The sequence below is a fragment of the Mustela erminea genome, chromosome 2 (genome assembly GCF_009829155.1).
Source record: "Mustela erminea isolate mMusErm1 chromosome 2, mMusErm1.Pri, whole genome shotgun sequence".
In the NCBI taxonomy this organism is placed as follows: Eukaryota; Metazoa; Chordata; class Mammalia; order Carnivora; family Mustelidae; genus Mustela; species Mustela erminea.
In genome coordinates this window covers 160,832,380-160,847,258 of record NC_045615.1, presented here as the reverse complement: position 1 = coordinate 160,847,258, position 14,879 = coordinate 160,832,380, and the positions used below count along the sequence as shown (strand labels likewise).

Sequence of the window (14,879 nt, the reverse complement as noted above, 5' to 3'; positions counted from 1 at the left end):
CCTGCTCTGCCTGAAGCTCTCCCTGCTCTTTCTCTCTGATAAACAAATAAATAAAATCTTTTTTTTAAAAAAGTCTATACTATAAAAGAGAATAGGCCAATATCCCTGATGACCATGGATGCAAAATGACTCAATTAAATATCAGAAAACCAAATCCAACAATACATTTTAAAAATCATTACCCATGATCAAGTGGGATTTTTTCCTGGGATGCAAGAGTAGTTCAATATTCTCAAATCAATCATTGTGATACATCACAAAAGAACCATATGATCCTTTCAACAGATGCACAAAAAGCATTTGACAAAGTACAACATCCACTCGTGATAAAAACAAAACAAAACACCTTAACAAAGTGGGTTTAGAGGGAACATACCTCAACACAATAAGGGCCATATTCAAAAAACCCACAGCTAGTATCATCTTCAATGGGGAAAAACTGGAAACTTTTCCTCTATGATCAAGAAGACAGGGATGTCTACTCTCACCACTTTATTTAAAATAGTACTGGAATTCCTAGCCATAGCAATCAGACAACAAAAACACAAAAGCCATCCAAATGGGCAAGGAAGAAGTTGAACTTTCACTATTTGCAGATGACATGATATTCCATCTAAAAAACCTGAAAGCCTCCATCAAAAAATGATAAATTCAGTGAAGTCACAGGATACAAAATCAATGTACAGAAATCTGTTGCATTTCTATACACCAATAATAAAGCAGCAGAAAGAATAATTAAGGAATCCCATTTACAATTGCACCTAAACCAATAAGATACCTAGGAATAGACCTAATCAAAGTGGTAAAAGACCTGTACTCTGAAAACTATTAAACACTGATGAAAGAAACTGAAAATGGCACACACAAAAATGGAAAAATATTCTGTGCTCATGGACTGGAAAAACAAATATTGTTAAAATGTCTATACTATCCAAAGCAATCTACACATTAAATGAAATCCCTATCAAAACACCTATAGCATTTTTCACAGAACTACTACAAATAATCCTAAAATGTATATGGAACCACAATAGACTGTGAATAGCCAAAACAACCTTGAAAAAGAAAAGCAAAGCTGGAGGCATCACAATTCTGGATTTCAAGTTATATTACAAAGCTGTATATTAATCATAACAGTATGGTACCAGCACAACAATAGACACATAAATCAATGGAACAGAATAGAAAACTCAGAAATGAACCCAAAAGTATAGGGTCAATTAATCTTCCACAAAGCAGGAAAGAATATCCAGTGGGAAAAAGACAGTCTCTTTAACAAAAGATGTTGGGAAAACCAGACAGCAACATGCAAAAGAATGAAACTGAACCACTTTCTTACACCATACAAAAATAAATTTGAAATGGATTAAAGACATAAACATGAGACCTGAATTCATAAAAATCCTAGAAGAATATACAGGCAGTAACTTCTCTGATATCGGCTGTGCAACTTTTTTCTAGATAGGTCTCCTGATTCACAGGAAACAAAAGCAAAAATAAACTATTGGGACTTCACCAAAAAAAAAAAAAAAAAAAAAAAGCTTCTGCACAGCAAAGTAAAAAAATCAACAAAACTAAAAGGCAACTTAAGGAATGGGAGAAGATCCTTGAAAATTATATATCTGATAAAGGGTTAATACCCAAAATACATAAAGAACTTATACAATTCAAGACCCAAAAAACAAATACCCAGTTAAAAAATGGGCAGAAGACATGAATAGACATTTCTCCAAAGATGACATACAGATGGCCAACAGATACATGAAAAGATCCTCAACATAATTTAACATCAGGGACATGCAAATCAAAACCACAATGAGGGATCACCTCCCACCTGTCAGAATGACTAAAATAAACAACACAAGAAGTAACAAGTGTTGGCAAGGATGTGGAGAAAAAAGTCACTCTCACGCACTCTCATGCAGCCGCTCTGGAAAGCAGCATGGAGGTTCTTCAAAAATTAAAAATAGAACTACCCTATCATCCAGCAGTTACACCACTGGGTATTTACCCAAAGGATACAAAAACACTAATTCAGAGGGATACATGCACCCCAATTTACAGTAGCATTATTTGTTTATTATTTACAATAGCCAAATTATAGAAACACCAAAGTGTCCACTGACTGATGAATGGATAAAGAAGATGTGGTTATTATATAAAATGGAATATTACCGAGCCATAAGAAAGAGTGAAATCCTGCCACTTGCAATGGCAAACGCTGCTCCTGCTGCGCAGGGAGCCTGAAGCGGGGCTGGATCCCAGGAGGCTGGGAACACGAGCTGAGCAGAAGGCAGACGCTTAACCGACTGAGCCACCCAGGTGTCTCCAGACTTCTGACTACAGAGAACAAACTGGTGGTTCCCAGGAAGGCCGGTGTTGGAGGGGTGGGTAAAATAGGCGTCCGGGATTAAGAAGTGCCCTTGCTGTGATGGGCACTGGGTGTTGTATGAAAGTGTTGAGTCACTATCTTGTACACCTGAAACCAATACACTAAATGTTAACTAATTGTTAACAATAAAATCTTAAATTTAAAGAAAGGATGAATATCCTTCTGCTTGTGGGGAATTAGGAGCTAATCATGGCATCAGAGAAGGTAGGCCAGAGGTCTTTGGCTGTCACATAATTTTTTCCATTCTTTCTCTTAAAAATAATATATTGAGCACATACCATGTGCTTGCTCTTCAAGGAGCTTTTAGTCTAATTAGTTAAATCACAGAATTAAGAACAGACACAACTCCTACCTTTATAGTTCTAGTTATGAGAGATAAGTTATTAATAAATGATAAAAATACATCGTTTAACTATATATAAAATACAGTTCAGTAAGTACTAATATTACACATGTAAATGTACAATGAGAATTCACAGGAGTGGCACCTAAATTGGACTTGGCATTTTAGGGAAGATTTCCTGGAAGAAATGAAATCTAGGCTGAGACCTGAACAGGAATTTACCTGGCAAAGTGGTAGGGAAGAATTTTTCCAAGTGGAAGTCACAACATACACAAAGGCTAGAGGAGAGAACGCATGACATCTTTGGGAAATAACCTCAAATAAATCAGGACGCATGGAATTCAGAGTAGGGTTAAATGAAATGAGGCTGGAGGTAAGTATAGCTTATTAACCTGGGTCTTGAAGGGCGAGGCAATGTGCAACCAACCAAGGATCTCAAACAATGGGGTGACACAACCAGGCACCCCACACTGTCTGCCTTGGGGAGAATGCGTAAGAAGGGCAGAGTCTACAGAAAGGAAAATAAAGAGCTGAGGTGTCCGTTGTAGCCACCAGCCACATGTAACTGCTGAGTTTCCAAACGTGACTAGCACGAACTGAGGCAGCCGGAAGTGTGAGATACAGGCTGGATTTCAAAGACTTAGTACAAAAGTAATGACATAAAATATCAATAATTTATGCGTATATTATACTGATTTTATGTCAAAATTATAGTATTTTTGACCCATTGGGCTAAATAACAATATATTACCAAAACTAATTTCACCTATTTTGCCTTATATTTTGTAATGTGGCTATCAGAAATTTTAAAATTTCGTACATGATTTGGGTTTGTGGCTTGGATTATATTGCATCTTACTGAACAGTGCTGAGTTAAAGGGCTACTTCGGCAATCTGGATAAGATGATAAAGGCTTTATCATAAGATGATAAAGGCTTAAGTTACACGCAATTTGAGGGAAGTGGCCTTACTTAAGAGATCTACAGAATTGGGGTAATTGGGTCACGCTGCTGGCGGGTGAGAAAAGAGAAATGAACGGCAAGACTGGAGGTTGGACCCAAGTACATGGCTTGGGCAACCGAGTGGGTATTAGTGACCTTTAGTAAGATAGGAGAGGAGCAGGAGGAGTAGATTTAAGAGGAAGATACTGAGTTCGCTTCTGGATAACTGAATTTGAAATCCTTACACCCAGTTGGAAAAGTTAGGGAGGCAGATGCCATGTGCATGTGGAGCTCAGGAGACAGAGGTGGTCAATTTACATATATGGGCAACATCAGTCTACAAGTGACATTTAAGGCCATGGGTACAACTGAGAGTGCCCAGAGACACGGGGCCTGAGGAGTGACCTGTTGCAAATACAGACTTCAGGACACCTGGGTGGCTCAGCGGGTTAAGCTTCTGCCTTCGGCTCAGGTCATGATCTCAGGGTCCTGGGATGGAGCCCTGCATCAGGCTCTCTGCCCATCTGGGAGCCTGCTTCTCCTCTCTCTCTGCCTGCCTCTCTGCCTACTTGTGATTTCTCTCTCTCTCTCTGTCAAATAAATAAATAAAATTTTTTTAAAATTACAGTCTTCATAGGCTATATGCAAATACTAATATATACTCCAAGATTGTGTTTTGAATAACATTAGTCTCACAAGACAGTCCTAAGAAAAAAATTCTGGGGGTGCCTGGTGGCTCAGTCGGTTAAGCATCTTCCTTCAGCTCAGGTGATGATCTCAGGGTCCTGCAATCAAGCCCCATATCCAATTCCATGCTCAGTGGGGGGGGTCTGTATCTCCCTTCCCCACACCCCTCTCGCCACCACCATGCTCACATGCTAGCGTCTCCCTCTCTCTCAAATAAAGATCTTTAAAAAAGAAAAAAGAAAAAAATTCTGTGGTAAAATGTGAAAAATACCACCTACTAGGGCTTATATAATACACACTAACATATTAATCTATTAATGATTCTGAGAAGTCAGGTAGTAAAGAAACCTCTTTAGCATTTTCATCATACAAGATTTTTCCCATAGATTTTCATCACATAAGATTACAGAAAACTTCCTTCTCTCCAATAACACTTATTAACATCTTTGAAAAAAATACACTTTGAGAAGTGTTTTTCTATAGTAATGTAACCCTTCAGTAGGATAAAAGATTAAATAAAAGTATATCGAAAGTATGACATTTAGGGCAGATTTACAAAAAAAAAAAACACTTTGGAATTTCTGTCAAACAGATATGTTTTCCAATGTAGGTTCCTCTGTGTAAGCCTCAGCAAATTTGGTGGTGGGGGGGGGGAACATTTTAATGCTATCTAGAATTCAAAGTACTCAAAATAAAATACCAGATTCTCTATAGTTTATTCTCAATGCTAAAGAACTTGTAAACTCGTAACAAAGCAAAATTCTTGTTTAAGTCTGAATATGGGATATCTGATGATCTAATAAAAGATCACCTCATGAAAACAAAGTTTAAAGGACAAAAAAAACCTTCTAAGGTATCCACTAGAGTTAACAGGAGGCAAAATTTGGGTTTTTTTCCTCATAAACTGCGTATTAGGTCAAAAAATGTACAAACCACTATAATTTCTATTACTTACGGTGCATTTGGTGTGTGGGTTCAGAAAATGAGTTGGGTGATAACACACCTTGTAAGGGGCAACAGACGGCACAATAATTTCCGCTGCTTAGCAACTAATATGTCATCCACTATGGGTACGGCCTAGATTCCCATGCTAATGTACAGCATTAGAACACTTGACAATAAAAAGCTCCAGGCTCCTGGGTGGCTCAGTCAGTTAAGCATCTGTCTTTGGCGGAGGTCATGATCCCAGAGTCCTGGGATCAAGTCCCTCATTGGGCTCCCTGCTCCGGGGGAGCCTGCTTCTCTCTCTGCCTCTGCCTCTCTGGCTCTCAGTTGCTCATGAATAAATAAATAAGTAACTTAAGAAAATAAATCAAACACACACAAAAAATCAATAAACAGCTCTAACTAGTCGCTGGTTTAGGTATAAGAATCAGGCATCCCACAAATAACAGGCCATATCTAAACAAAGGAATTCAAGCTTAAATTTTAAATTTTCTTTGTATTTAAGATATCTTAAAATGCTATAGTTTTAAAAACCACTTTAAAAGCTGAATTATGATTGGAGGTTAATGTGATGGTGATCATTTCACAATATATACAAATATTGAATCATTGTATTGTACATCTGGAACTAATAAAACGTACGTCAATTATAGCTTAATATTAAAAAATCTGAACCATGCCATCACTTTGTGTTTCTGCAGTATATTTTACAGATGTTGAATAAATTGGATCTTACTTTTCCTCAAAAAATTCCTACACAGGGGGCACCTGGATGGCTCAGTTTGTTAAGCAACTGCATTCAGCTCAGGTAATGATCCTGGAGTCCCAGGATCGAGTCCCACATTGGGCTCCCTGCTCTGCAGAGAGTGCTTCTCCCTCTGAACTTCTCCCTCTCATGCTCTCTCTCTCAAATAAATAAAATCTTAAAAAAAAAAAATCCTACACAGTGGATAACAAATGGGGATAAAGAAAAACACAGGCCATTATCTAGTGCTTGGACTTACTAGCTGATTGATCTTAAGTAAAAATTTTACCAACTCTCTATTTCTGCATTAGTAAATTAATATCAGTCCTACTCACTGTACATACTAAATATATTAAGCCATAATACATAAGTTTGTTGTGAGGACCAAAACAAAACAAGAGATTTTACTAGAAATGTAAGCTCAATGAATGCACAGTTTTTTGTTTTTTGTTTTTGTTTTTCTTGTTGTGGTTGTTCAATGATGTATCTGTCATATCTAGAGGGGTACCTGGCACACAGTGAACACTCAGTAAAAGCTATAAAGATGTTCTACTATAGAGATGTAATGTATTATATATAAGATATCATTATTATTCACTAAACTGTGGAAGGCAAAAAAGGCAGAAAGAGGGTAATTGTTCAAGTTATTTCCTAAGTCAGAATGTAGTTAAGGCTGATTTTCCAGGTCTAGGCATTTTATTTATCTGGTCATTCAGCAATTTTTTTAGAGTGCAAATATATGCCAAGAAAGGTTCTAGGTACAGGATATAGCATGGTAAGAAATATATACATGAGAGTCCAACATGGGACATGGCATTAAACAGACAAACATAAAAATGAATTTTAATAGGAGCTATAAAGAATGAAGAGCATCTGATGAGAGAATAAGAGGGTTTCCTAATTTATATCTAGACTAAAAGTTTAAGCTAAAATTTACCAACAAAAGTAGTTCAAGGACACCTGGGTGGCTCAGTTGGTTAAGCCGCTGCCTTCAGCTCAGGTCATGATCCCAGGGTCCTGGGATCGAGTCCCACATTGGGCTCCTTGCTCAGCGGGAGCCTGCTTCTCCATCTGCCTCTGCCTGCCACTCTGTCTGCCTGTGCTTGCTCTGACAAATAAATAAATAAATAAATAAATAAATAAATAAAGCAGTTCATTTTGACAAGACGTGTATTTTAAGAGAATGTTTATTCATTTTTATACATACCACTATTTCTAGCTATCACCAAATCAGGAGAAACTTATTACCATTGAGAATTAACAATCCAAGACAGATCTACTAAAATAAAAATTTGGAGAAGCAACGACAGCATCATTCACTCACTCCTGTCATTTTAGTTCTCACAACTAGATGCTCAAAGATATTTGCTGCCCTCAATATTAAAACTTGGCTCTAAGTCTCAAAACATGCCCTCAACATGATATACTATCCTAAGAACAAACTTACACCATGACTTACTTTCAGTTAAGTCAGTCAGTCAAAGGATTCCATTGTTCTGAATTTTATTCTTTTAAAATATTGTGGGTTATCGTTGTTCTACTCAAACATTATTTTCCCCTGGGAACACATATTTGTTAAGTGATTAGCTTTCTCATTGAAAAAGGATTTCTCCCGAACTCAAGACATATAACGAAGGCTCTGGTTTATTATTCCTTTGAGTTACCAATGAATCCACTGAGATGACTTGATAAGTCCAGCTGCTTTTACTGGTTAATGTAGGCTTTCAATCAATGCAAAATTGCTTTCTACCTTGTAGGCAATATTGGGAGAAGAGCAAGAGTTGACATCAACCTTTTATTTTCAAATGACCATAAAGAAAGGGAACATTGTATTTCAGATTAAAGAGCAACCGTTGGTAAATACGCTCTTAGCCTGACACGTCTGACAATTCAAGTTTGAAGGTCGGATATTGCCGGTTTTCAGTAACTTTTTGAAACCTTAAAAAAATAATACTAAAGGCAGAATCATTTTACTAAACAATCCAAGAGAATAGAATAATTAAGCCTTTGTGGGAAAAATGGATTTATATGACAAGGCTAGTGGAGGTAGAAAAATGGACTTAACTACTCATTAGAAAAGGAGTGACAGACTTTTTTTTTAAATCTCTTGTAAGGGGTAAGTTTTCAGAAGCTTTCTGTTAAATAAAATAGTTTGTTACTCTAAGAAATTACAATTTACCACCTTAAATAACTTTGTCCCAGAATTATTAATTTCTATTTAAATCAGCTTTGAGGAATAACTTACATAAAATAAAATGCACCCCCATCTTAAGCAGTCATTTCTTCTATAACTCAGCACAAATATTCCTAAAAATCACAGTGCTATGCAAAGTACCACCATAAAAACCAAAGGGCGCAGGGGAAATTGGGGTTAGGAAAGGAGAGAAAGGAGGGCAAGGGGGAGGAGAAGCAGAGGAAAAGGTACCGCCTGATAAAGAGGTGGCACACTTGAGCGACTTTAAAGCAGCTAGCACTAACGGACATTTACGGAACACCCTACCCCAAAATAGCAGAACCTACATTCTTCTCAAACGCACATAGCCCATGAGTCAAGGAGTCAACGAAGAAAGCACAAGGGAAATCGGAAAATACTTTGAGATGAGTGAAAACAAGAATACAATCAACTAAGACTTATGGGACACAGCTTGAGCAGTACTTAAGGAAAAACGTACAGGTTTAAGTGACTTCATTAAAGAAGAAAAAAGACATCAAATCAACAACCTAACCTTCTACCCTAAGACACTAGAACAAGAGGAGTAAATTAAATCTAAAGCAAGCAGGAAGAAGGTCATCTTAGGGCACCTGGGTGGCTCAGTGGCTAAGCATCTACTTTCAGCTCAGGTCATGATCCCAGGGTCCTGGGATCAAGTCCTGAATCAGGCTCCTTGCCCCTCGGGAAGCCTGCTTCTCCCTCTCCCTCTCCCCCTGCTTGTGTTCCCTCTCTTGCCGTCTCTATCTCTGTGTCAAATAAATAATAAAAATAAAACCTTAAAAAGAAAGAAAGTAAGAAAGAAAGAAAGACATAATAGATTAAAGTGGTAATAAATCACTAGAAAATAAAAAACAATAAGGACAACTAATAAAACCAAGACTTGGTTTAAAGTCTTGGTTTGAAAAAAATCAATAAAACTGACAAACTAAATTTAAACTAGATTATACAAGCAAAGAGAAGACTCAAATCAACAAAAGCAGGAATGACAGAGTAGACATTACTACTGACCATATAGAAATGCATAATAAGAACAGACCAGGGGTGCCTGGGTGGCTCAGGGGGTTAAAGCCTCTGCCTTTGGCTCAGGTCATGATTCCAGGGTCCTGGGATCAAGCCCCACATCGGGCTCCCTGCTTGGTTGGGGAGCCTGCTTCCCCCTCTCTCTCTGCCTGCCGCTCTGCCTATTTGTGATCTCTGTCTGTCAAATAAATAAATAAAATCTTAATAAAAAAAGAAAGAAAAATAAGAACAGATCAGTGCTTACCAGAGGTGGGATGGCTGAAATGGGTGAAGATAGTAAAAAATACAAACTTCCAGTTATAAGATGAATAAATTCTGGGGATGTAATATACAGCATGGTGACTACAGTTAACTTTATTATATTATATATTTGAAAGTTGCTAAGAAGTTCCCATTATAAGAAAAAAATGAATTATGTGTAGTAATGAATGTTATCTAAACTTATTGTGGTAATCATTTCATAATACATAAATCATTATACTGTACACCTAAAACTAATATAATGTTATATGTCGATTATAACTCAATTTTTTGTCCCACATGTCTGGGGTGCCTGGGTGGCTCAGTTGGTTAAATGTCTGACTCTTAATTTTAGCTCAGGTCATCATCTCAGAAGAAATGTAAATCAAGGGGCGCCTGGGTGGTTTGGTGGGGTTAAAGCCTCTGCCTTCGGCTCAGATCATGATCCCAGGGTCCTGGGATCGAGCTCCCGCATTCGGCTCTCTGCTCAGTGGAGAGCCTGCTTCCCCCTTTCTCTCTGCCTGCCTCTCTGCCTACTTGTGATCTCTGTCTGTCAAATAAATAAAAAAAAATCTCAAAAAAAAAAAGAAATGCAAATCAAAACCACAATGAGATACCAGTTCACACCCACTAAAACAGCTACATTTTTTAAAAACCCAGATAATAACAAATGTTGGTGAGAATGTGTGGAAATTGGGAGTCCTCACACATCGCCAGTAGTATTATATGATCCAGCCACTTTGGAAAACAGTCTGGTATACCCTCCACAGACAAAACAGAGTAACTTTTTGATCCAGCAATCCCACTGCTAGGTAAATATTCAGGAGAAATTGTAACATATGTCCAAACATAAGAGACTCAACTACAGGGAACAAACTGAGGGCTGCTGGAGGGGAGGTAGGTGGGGAGACGGGGTAACTGGGTGATGGGCATTAAGGAGGGTACTTGATGTGATGGGACTGGGTGTTGTATGCAACCGATGAGTCACTAAATTATACCTCTGAAACTAGTAATACACTATACATTAATTAAATTTAATTTAAAAATATGTCCATACAAAAACCTGTATGCAAATGTTTACAGTACTATTGTTCATAAAAGCCAAATGATGGAAATAATCCAAATGTCCATTAGCAGAAGAATGGACAAACTGTGATGTAGCCATACAATGGAATATTACTCAACAATAATAAATGAAGTACTCATACATGCTATAGCACAAACCTTAAAAACATGCTAAATGAAAAGGACAGTCACAAAAAACCATATATGATTCCATTTACATGAAATGTCAAGAATAGGCAAATTTAAAAAAAAATAGAATATTTAGTGGTTACCTAGGGCTGGGGAATGTATGTTAGGAAAACAAGGAATGAATGGATAGGAAATTGCCTTTGGGGGTTATAAATTTTTTTTCAAACTGATGATGGTAATGATTGCACAACTCTGAATATATTTTTTAAAAAACTGTACACTTTAAATGGGTGCATTGTATGGTATGTCACCTATATTTTAATAAATCTTCTATAATATTTTCAATTAAATATGAACTGCATAAACAAGAGAAAAATCAATTAATCTAAAGCTGCTTTTTAAAAAAGATCGATAAAATAATAAACTTCCAGCTTAGAAGGATCAAGAAAAAAGAAGACACAAATTACTCAAGTATAGAAAAGAGGGCCATCACCATAGATACTATCAATACTAAAGGATAATAAAGATACACTTTAAAGACACTTATTGCAACAAATTTGATAATTTAGAAGAAATAGGCAAAACCAAAACTGACACAAGAAAACATTTTTTTAAAAGCCCTAAATAGGGCACCTGGGTGGCTCAGTGGGTTAAGCCGCTGCCTTCGGCTCAGGTCATGATCTCAGCGTCCTGGGATCGAGCCCCGCATCGGGCTCTCTGCTCAGCGGGGAGCCTGCTTCCCTCTCTCTCTCTGCCTGCCTCTCCGTCTACTTGTGATTTCTCTCTGTCAAATAAATAAATAAAATCTTTAAAAAAAAAAAAAAAAAACAAAAAACCCTAAATAGCCCTGCATCATTTGAATAAATTAGTCATTTAAAATATTCCCACAAAAAATACCCTTCCAGATGGAGTCACTGGTTAACATTTATCCAATATTTGAGGAAGACATAATAGTATCTTACTGAAAGTTTCAGAAAATAGGAGTACTTCCCAATTCATTTTGAATCCAGCATTATCCTGACGCTAAAAGTAAAGCTATTACTAAAAAATAAAAAATTAAGACCAATATCTCTCCTGAATCTTGCTGGAAAAGTTTCTAATAAAATCTTATCAAATCTAGGGGCACCTGGGTGGATCAGTGGGTTAAGCCTCTGCCTTCAGCTCGGGTCATGATCCCAGGGTCCTGGGATGGAGCCCCGCATCGGGCTCTCTGCTCAGCAGGAAGCCTGCTTCCTCCTCTTCCTTCTCTCTCCCTCTCTCTCTCTCTACCTGCTTCTCTGCCTACTTGTGATCTCTGTCTGTCAAATAAATTAAAAACAATTTTTTAAAATCTTATCAAATCTAAATTGCAACCTATAAAAAAGAAAATGCAGCAGGACCAAGTGGGATTTATCTCAGAAGCAGAAAGCTGGTCTAACATTTTAAAACAACCAGTGTAATTCACCATGTTAACTAAAAAAGAAAATCCATATGGTTCTCTATATAAGTGTGGAAAAGCACTTGATAAAATTTAACACTTATCATGAACAACAATAACAAAAAATTCTCAGCAGACTAGAAATAAAAAAGAACTTCCTCAACCTTTCTCTTGCTGAGAGCTATTAAAGAAAATTTAAATGGACTGAGATAGATACCAATCATGGATTAGAAGATGATATTGTTAACGTACCAGTTCTCTCTAAATTAAAATGCAGATTCAATGAAATCTTCAATCAAAATACAACAGCCCATTTTGTAGAAACTGACAAGCTGATTCTAAAATTTATATAGGAATATAAATGGCCTAAAACAGCCAGAACAAATTTTTAAAATAAAGTTGGAGTGCTTACATTATCTGACATTAAGACTTACCATAGGGGCGCCTGGGTGGCTCAGTGGGTTAAAGCCTCTGCCTTCGGCTCAGGTCATGATCCCAGTGTCCTGGGATGGAGCCCTGCATCAGGCTCTCTGCTCGGCAGGGAGCCTGCTTCCCTTCCTCTCTGCCTGCCTCTCTGCCTACTTGTAATCTCTGTCAAATAAATAAATAAAATCTTAAAAAAAAAAAAAAGACTTACCATAAATTATAGTTATCAAGACAGTGCAGCATTAGTATATAGACAGGTAAATAGGTCTATGGAACAAAATGGAGAGTTCAAAAATACACCTATACGTACACGATTAATTAATTTTGACCAAGGTGCCAAAGATGGGAGAACAGATGGTCTTTTCAACAAATGGTGTGAGAAAAATTAGATTTACATGGAAAAAAAACCCACTTCAATCATTATACCAGGCAAAAAAAATCTATCTGAAATAAATCAGAAACCTAAAAATGAAGGTTAAAACTTATAAACCTTATAGAAGAAATGTAATACAGCAAAATATAGAAGAAAACTTTTGCAACTTTGGGAAGGGAGAGATACCTTAGGACATAGAAAGCATTGATCATTCAAGAAATATTAATAAAACAGATAGGAAGCTTGTAAATTCCACTCTTTGACATAACTAAGAAAATGAAAAGTCAGTCTACAACTTGAAGAAAATATCTGCAACATATATATTACAAGGGACTTGAAACCAGATTATATAAAGTACTCTCATAACTGAATAATAAAACAACCTATTTTTTAAAGAGCAAAACATTTGAACAGACACCTTGTTCTAATTACAAAAGAAGATATGAGAACATCTAATTAGCACATGAAAAGAAGCTCAACATCATTAGTCACCAGAGAAATGCAAATTGAAATCACAATGATACCACTATACACCCACTAGAATAGCTAAAATTAAACAGATGAAAAACCCAACTGAGAATATGAAGTAATTTCAACTTTTAGACATTGCTGGTGGGAGTATAAGATGGTACAACCACTTTGTAGACCTATACGGTTGTTTCTTAAGAAAGTTGTCAGTTACCATATGACCTAGCACTTCCATTATTCAACCAAGGGAAATGAAAGCAAATGTCCACAAAAAAACTTGTACATGAATATTCACAGAAGTCTTATTCATAATAGCCCCAAACTGGAAACAACACAAATACCCATCTGTTGAATGGATAAATACACTTGGCATATCTATATGAGGGAATATATTTCAGCAATAAAAAAAGGACAATGTATTCGACATACACAGCAACACAGATGAATTTCAAAACATTATTCTAAGGAAAAGAAACCAAACGTAAAATACAAGTATCCCATCACATGATCCAGTTATATGAAAGTCTAGAGCAAGAAAAACTAGTGACAGAATGCAAATCTAATATTGCTTGAGCCTAAGACAGAAATTAGTACAAAGTGCACTAAGTAAACTCTTTGAGGTCATGGAAATGATCTGCATCTTGATTTTCATCATAGTCACATGAGTATAAACTTCTGTCATACTCAGTGAACTGTGCAATCAGTTTGCAAATTTGTTCTAATGCAGTAAAGAAAAATTTAATATAACTTAAATTTTGATTTTATGTGTGATTTCATGCACTAAAAAACACCAGATGAATACAGAAAATTATACCCAGCTGAAGTGAGATCTGTCAATCTTTATGCTACTACTTTCATATATTTTACTTCAAACTCTCATAAATCCCACCATAAACTGTGACTACATTTGCTTTTAAAAGGTAATTTTTAAAAATGAGATAAAAATGAAAAAAAAAAAAATCAGAGGCACCTGGAAGGCTCAGTTGGTTAAGCATCTTGTCTTTGGCTCAGGTAATGATCCTAGAGTCCCAGGATCGAGCCCCACATTGGTCCCTGCTGGGTGAGAAGTCTGCTTCTTCCCCTGCTCCTCACCCTTGTGCTAAGTAAATAAATAAAATCTTTTTAAAACTGGAAAAAATCTCATATTTCCCCCCATATTTACCACTTCCGGCATTCTTCATTCACTTGTACGGAATGAGTTTATATCTGGTATCATTTTTCTTCCTGTAGAAGAACTTCTTTTAACATCTCTTGTAATTCGGGTTTCCTGGAAAAACTCTTCACTTTTGTCTGCCCTAAAATGTCTTTATGTTGTTCTCATTTTTAAAGGATATTTTCACTTGACATAGAATCCTAGGTTAACTTTTTAAGAGTATATTGAAGTTATCATTCCATTCCTTGTTTTGCCTTATTTCTGACAAAAAATCAGTAGTGATTTTATCTTGGTACCCCAGTATTTAATATTTCTTTTTTCCC

At 36.6% G+C, this 14,879-nt stretch overlaps 1 long non-coding RNA gene across 1 annotated transcript in view; it reads right to left on the bottom strand.

Annotated features, from left to right (window-relative positions):
* LOC116585247 overlaps positions 1-12,609 on the bottom strand; it is an 82,738-nt gene extending 70,129 nt beyond the window's left edge. The window contains exon 1 of the long non-coding RNA XR_004283514.1: positions 12,571-12,609. This is a non-coding gene — a long non-coding RNA (uncharacterized LOC116585247). The remainder of the gene's footprint in view (positions 1-12,570) is intronic.
* Between the last annotated feature and the right edge of the window lie 2,270 nt (positions 12,610-14,879).